The sequence below is a fragment of the Salmo salar genome, chromosome 11, assembly GCF_965601325.2.
Source record: "Salmo salar chromosome 11, fSalSal1, whole genome shotgun sequence".
NCBI classification, from domain to species: domain Eukaryota; kingdom Metazoa; phylum Chordata; class Actinopteri; order Salmoniformes; family Salmonidae; genus Salmo; species Salmo salar.
The window spans coordinates 19,890,263-19,896,571 of NC_138301.1; the positions used below are offsets into that span (position 1 = coordinate 19,890,263).

Genomic DNA, 6,309 nt, shown 5'->3' on the forward strand with positions numbered 1-6,309 from the left:
GAAATTGATTTTGGTGAACTCCGTGACATGGTAAGATTGAAAAGCCTCATCTCCATTCATTCTGCTGTCTGAAAGGTAAGGATAAGACTAAAGTAAGACTTCTACTTACTGTAATTGCCATGTTAAGTTCTTGGGGAGAAAATAGCGTAAGGATAGTAGTCACAAGACTATTACTACTGTAAGTACTCCTCAGTTACAATAAATAACTTGTCTGTCTTTGGTGATTTCATTATTGCTGTGTGAAGCTGTCAAAATGGCTTCTCATGCACAGTAAACGTAAATAGCAAAACCTGATATAAAACATTTAAAATGTTGCAGTGATCATCTGAAAAGTCTAATTATTTTAAAAGATAACTATGTCTAAATAATGGCATCTCTGTATTGTGTCTATGCTGTCAGGTAAGGTCGGGGGTAAGAAATCATGATGTCAGTTCTTTGCACTGAGTTACCCAAATCTTATATTTGTATACCATGATTAGTCTAATCCCACCAGGTCACCTAATATATTATATTTGTAAGCCATTGGTACCATGCTAGCCTATGCCAATTTCTTGTTAATTATGCATGCCTGGCGCTGAGGGATATCCAGTGTTTGTCTCTTATTAGTGAGGGTGAAGTCCCCGAGTCAAACCACATTTCCCATGGGGGAAGGAGGAGCTACACTAACAATCATATCAACCATACCAACTGAACAAATGATCTTAACATGTTTCTGTTTTTTCAGTAATATTCTTTGTAGACTTTCTTTCTTGCGGGGAAAGATTGGTTTCTCTACAAACATCAAGAGTTGTGGATAAAGCAACAACAAGGTTTGAATATGTTTTTCCCCTGAAGTCTTTATTTGTTAGCAAGCTAAAATGTACTTTACTGGCACAGCCATGTTGTTGGACTATATTACATATAAATAAATAGCCATTTGTGTTACTGTAGTTGTAAACAATATGTTCCTTTTAGAATGTATTAATTAAAAGGTGATGACATGGTCAGACTTAAAGACAAATAGTTCAATTGCACATTTACACAGACATCAGGGGATCCGTTTTCAGCAAAGTCACAGAATCAAACTTAGACTAACACACTATTAAAACAAAACATAACAACAACAAACAATAACTGGCATTTAATGCACAGCAAATTGTCAAACTGTTAAACTTTAGAGCATTAATGTCTTGTTTCAGTCTTCCTCTAGAATGTACTAAATCAAAGTATACATGTTTTTTTGTGTGAATTAAATAAGTGACATTTCATAAACACAGTATTCTAATGGATATTCAAATATATATTTACAAAGCTAATGTAAGTACATTGTAGTGACTCATGGTAATAATCATCATAATGTTGAATGAGGTAATTATGTGCGCAGAAAGTGCTGTAAGTTCTCACTTTTGAGAGAAGTAATGGTGATAGCAATGCCACAGCAATAATAACAATGCCATAACTGCTTTGCCATACACTATTGTTTTCCTTAATAACCTGGTGTACAGAAACACAATGTACAATAGGGTGACCAGGATAAATGGAATGAATACATTATTATTAATAATACATTATTATAAACCCTTTTTACATACAAAACTACACTGTATACATCCTGATTAGAAAAATAGAGGTTGTCGTTCTCTGTCTAAAAATAGGATTTAAAAGACACTTTGTAGTAGATGTTCTGTAAACATAAATTATACATTTGAGCAAATACTATTGGAGAGGTAGCCTAGTAATCGAATGGCCCGGGGCTGGTTTTCTACTAAGCTATATGGAATTGTTTCAAAATTTAGCTATTTGATTTAGAATTTTAAGACCCCTGTAGTTATACCATTTTTTTATTAAAAAAATATTTGATAAAACATTGAATTTGGTCTTACTGCTATTAGCCCATTGAATCTGTTACTCAATGTGTTTCTTTCATGAAAAAAACAGATTTACTTTTCGTATCAGGTTTAGAACTTACACAGCAGGTTACGATAATTAAAGTAGCAGGTTAGGAGAATTAGGTTAAGGTTAGGAAAGGGGTTAGTGTTAGCTAAAATAATCACCTTTTGAGGTCAATTTGACAATCTGTATCCCATCTAGACATGATCTTGTAGCTCTGCCACCTTCTACCGCAGATGTGGAAGGCTGTCATTGTTGGATGCAGTGGATTGGGACGCAGCCCACACAAAACAGATCTCTACTTTAAACAGAAGAATTTTGATGGGGATTTTGTTTATTATGCTGATTGAATTTCCACAGGGGCACGGACATCGACTTTACATGGTTGGGAGCAATACTTTGCCCTCTACAATATTAAGGTACAGTCCTGCCCTCTGCTGGCTATGTCAGTTGGTGCTCTGTGTGGGAATGAAGTGTCCATGCAGATCCATGTGAATGCTGGCGTCGATTGAGGCCCGAGCAATTTCCTCAAATGTTTTGGCATTAAGGACAAGCATGAAGGGGGATTTCTTTGGATTGAGTGAGACGACTGAGGACAAAATGACTCCTGAAAACAGAAAATAAATAAATGTACCGTTTTATAGTGACAGACATCAGAGCTGAAGTAGGCCTACTGCCTCTTACCGTCATCCTCCTCCACAGCTCCTGGTGTGGCAACAAACACAGGCTCAGAAGGGTAGCAGTCCTCTTCTGTCCACTCAGTGTACTTTCTGGTCACAATGTCCCCCTTCCCAATCTGTGTAAGTATTAATAACATAAACAGCAGTATGTTGTCAGTGAGAAATGAGGAGGACCCACTTCTCTATGTTAAGGAGAATACATTGGTAAGAGACTACCTTATTTGGGTGTGGAGTCCACTCTACTCTTGAGCCATAGAAATAACGGTACTTCTTGCCATTGAATTTGTAGTTCATCCCTGGCAACTCCAAACCTGTTTGTGTACAAATGGAGATAAATAAAATTGTATTGTAAATGTATTTAAAAAATGACATTTTTTATGGGTATGATCCATAAAAAATGCTGCAACTTATAACCCTCAATATTTCATTAAAACGAACAACTGTTTTACTAACGTAGCATTTGACCTCTTGATGCAGTAGTATATAATTCATACTGATCACCGTGATGTTCATTTGACATCAGTCTCACCTTCAAGTATTGTGTCAGGCAGGCAATACAGCGAGCCATCTCTCTGCATCACTGCTTTGGCTGTTGTGTCTTTGAGCCTCACCAGATTTGTTCCTTTTGTAGTATCCTATAACATACATGTATCCAGTCTTTATTTGTTGTATAAACATGTAATGGTAACATTTAATTTGATGCAGCTTCGCATGAAGCTTATATCGCCTTGAAAACATAATATGAATTCATAGCTAGTTCATCATGGAAATGTCTAATTAAGCAAAATATCACAGCCCCTGATCAGTTCTAGATGTGATATTTTCACAATATATCATGACCTCTCATGCTTTAATGCCTATTATGCTCTATAGCTCCCTCTTTAAGGTGCTCAATGTTTGAACTTTCATAAGGAGCTAAATATTAATGTATTTACAGGATAGAGTTGGGGTCTTATCTATATATACCTTGTCAACAGAGAGGCTAGACAAATCTCTGGCAGATTGGTGGGGAGAAGTTGACCTTGTTGCTCTCAATGAACTCATGGGTTTCCTTTCTCAGGTTCGCTAAGTAGAACATTTCATACAGATTGCTGTCTTTGTAGGTGATCATGTCAAACACTACATGGCCGTCATCCTCGTAGGCGTTGATGTGGTGGAAAACCACCAGGGCATCGGTGTAGAACTTGGTGGATACAGCCTTCCCAGTCTTCTTGTCGACCAGGTGGATCAGCGTCTAAAGAATGACCAAGGGGATCACCAGAGAGAATGTAAGAAGTTTGATTGTTGGCAAAGTGAGTTGAAGATAAAAAATTAACTTCCCATGAGGCTGTGATCAGACAAGTGTAGCTTACAATGTCCTCTTTGTCGTATTTGAGGCAGCTGGCCCAGTTGACGCTTCTAAATATAGCTGTGGCCAGTCTGAGGATGTCCAGTTTGAATGGCTGCTCGACAAAGATTATGTAATTCTCTGTCATGCCGAAGCTGTGGAAGTAGCTGGGAAAGAGGGTAGAGTGAAATGGTATATTGCAGACCTGCTTTACCTTCCGCAGGGCAGGCTTCTTATGCTCCTTATCTGGAGAGGGAAAGAACATTGTCCTGTGAACACTTAAATGGGTATTCATTCATGGAGGTTTTTCCCCTAACATGTATATGGCCAGGAACCCCCAAAATGTAAATGTTCCGATGCCTGATGCATTTACTGGAACCTTGAAGATGACATAGTTGGGCATGCCAAACCTCATGAGGGCAGTTCCCATGTTATAGGTGTTTCCCTCATCGTCGTAGTGAGGGTGTGAAGTCGCCATATTCAGAGCAATGTGATTCCTGTAGTTCATCTGAGGTTGAGTTTACAGGACAGGCAAAGGGAGAATATATTAAAGCCAGTGATAATAGATTACATGGACAACAGTGATCATTTCAACAGATTTGAATTTACCTTTCCAATTACGTCCAGGGTCATTGGGTCAATTTGATTCAAGTAGTTGACTTCTGATGAGGCATAGTAGTCCTCCCCATATCTAATGATGTGTATCAGGTTGTTATCTGTGAAGTGAGAAGGCTCTGAAAAAAAGGACAAGATATTATGTGTTTTTGGTTATGTTTGTCGAGATTATTTTGTGTGGACATCCATGAAAGGGAAATGTAAAATCAGGAACAAATAAACTATAAATCATGTTTAAAAATACATTATTTACTTTGAAAATATGTTTTTGCAGGGATCGGGATAGATCATGGTCCCAAATTCTGACACAACAATCTGGTTTGCCTGAGTGTTTTTCTTGAAGGTGTCACTCCTCAAGAATTTACTCCTGTAGTACACATCACCTGTAAAACACAAAGATTCTCTGCCCGATTCAGCCAGTTGGGAAAGTGTCTACCATTTGTGGAAATGTACAATGTGTTGTTCCTGTCTCACCATCTTTGAAGGTGAAACTATGAATTAAGGCCATGCCATCAAACCAGTGGTTGTATTCAGTGTCTCCCACTTTAAAGAGACCAGGCCCATTGCGCAGCAATGTCCCTTGTAGCCACTCAGGGACACATCCTGCAAGCACAGAAGATACAAGACACATAATAAATGCTTTCATTTGTACCATATTTTCATGTGATAAACCAAACAATGAACAATACTATAGGGTTACACTTAAGAGACCCTAGCTCACAGGCCTCTAAATATATTTTTACTAAATATTTGAAGAAGCACTTGCAGTGGCTGATGAGAGAAAACAGATCTGGCAATAAGAATAGGCTATAGACATAAGTTCAACGATGAAAAAGCCTCGAAGGAGGAGAGATGACTAGAAACGATTCGGTTGGCCGTTTTATGTGTGGATTAATTGTCGGAGTAGAGGACCTTGTGCATTTCAGGTAAAATAACAACTCAATGTTTATATCCCAAAACAAATTAACTAGCAACAGCAAGCTAGCTAAATAGGACAAATTAGCTAGCAAGTGCAAGCTAACTAGCTAAATTGCCATACATGTTTAATGCTTTTCGACCTGTCCCCTAATTAATGTCATTGGTTCAGAGTTTGTTTTGATATTTTAACCTGCGTGTAGTGATCACATTTGGTGTAGGGGGACAAAATAAATGTATGCACGATAGCGCGCAGCCGGTTTCGTTATTTTTTTAAACATTTACGTCATTTAGCAGACGCTCTTATCCAGAGCGACTTACAGTAGTGAATGCATACATTTCATAAATTTTTTTGTTCCGTACTGGTCCCCCGTGGGAATCGAACCCATGCTCTACCAACTGAGCCACACGGGACCTGTAGTCACAGCAACTCCCTCTCCGCCTCCCCAACAGAGATTTTGTCTCTGGCTGCCATGGCCTGGATAGTGGCCTGGGACGGTATTAAAAACCAATAATTAACCATTGTAACTTAATGAATGGATAAAGGGAAGTTTTAATGGAGTAGACAAGCATACATATGTTAAAATCCATGAAAGTGTCAGTAGATGGTTAGACTTCACTGCCCATTATTTTGGCTACCATGACTGGATGAAGAGATGTCCGTGGCTTTGAAAGAGGGCCCTCTAAGGAGCATAGGGGGTTTAAGGTGTGTGTTTGTCTCAGTCACCAGATCGCAACCCAATTGCAGACTTATTGGAGATTCTGGAGTGGCGCCTGAGACAGTGTTTTCCACCAGCATCAACAGAACACTAAATTATGGAATTTCTAGAGGAAGATTGGTGTCACCTCCCTCCAATAGAGATCCAGTGTCACTGTAAATTATTTGCAATCAGTGTATCAATC

At 38.6% G+C, this 6,309-nt stretch overlaps 1 pseudogene across 1 annotated transcript; it reads right to left on the bottom strand.

Moving 5' to 3' along the window:
- Nucleotides 1-895: 895 nt before the first annotated feature.
- On the bottom strand, nucleotides 896-5,088 carry LOC106562095 (beta,beta-carotene 15,15'-dioxygenase-like; annotated as a pseudogene). Its single transcript, XR_014379317.1, has 8 exons — nucleotides 4,745-5,088; nucleotides 4,486-4,610; nucleotides 3,902-4,384; nucleotides 3,516-3,783; nucleotides 3,079-3,184; nucleotides 2,766-2,860; nucleotides 2,554-2,665; nucleotides 896-2,476 (listed from the first exon to the last, which is right to left on the bottom strand). The product of XR_014379317.1 is annotated as a beta,beta-carotene 15,15'-dioxygenase-like (transcript).
- Between the last annotated feature and the right edge of the window lie 1,221 nt (nucleotides 5,089-6,309).